The following is a 610-nucleotide window of genomic DNA, read 5'->3' on the forward strand; positions in this document are numbered from 1 at the left end:
AGGTTCCCTCTATGCCCACTTTCTGGAGAGTTTTTATCATAAATGGATGTTGAATTTTGTCAAAAGCTTTTTCTGCATCTATTGAGATGATCATATTCTTTTTATTCTTTGGTTTGTTAATATGGTGTATCATATTGATTGATTTGCCTATATTGAAGAATCCTTGCATCTCTGAGATAAATCCCACTTGATCATGGTGTATGATCCTTTTAACATGTTGTTGGATTCTCTTTGCTAGTATTTTACTGAGGATTTTTGCATCTATATTCATCAGTGATATTGGTCTGTAATTTTCTTTTTTTGTAGTATTTTTGTCTGGTTTTGGTATCACCAGGGTGATGGTGGCCTCATAGAATGAGTTTGGGAGTTTTCCCTCCTCTGCAATTTTTTGGAAGAGTTTGAGAAGGATGGGTGTTAGCTCTTCTCTAAATGTTTGATAGAATTCACCTGTGAAGCCGTCTGGTCCTGGGCTTTTGTTTGTTGGAAGATTTTTAATCACAGTTTCAATTTCATTACTTGTGATGGGTCTGTTCACATTTTCTATTTCTTCCTGGTTCAGTCTTGGAAGGTTATACCTTTCTAATAATTTGTCCATTTCTTCCAGGTTTTC

Source organism: Physeter macrocephalus, chromosome 8 (genome assembly GCF_002837175.3).
Source record: "Physeter macrocephalus isolate SW-GA chromosome 8, ASM283717v5, whole genome shotgun sequence".
Classification (NCBI taxonomy): domain Eukaryota; kingdom Metazoa; phylum Chordata; class Mammalia; order Artiodactyla; family Physeteridae; genus Physeter; species Physeter macrocephalus.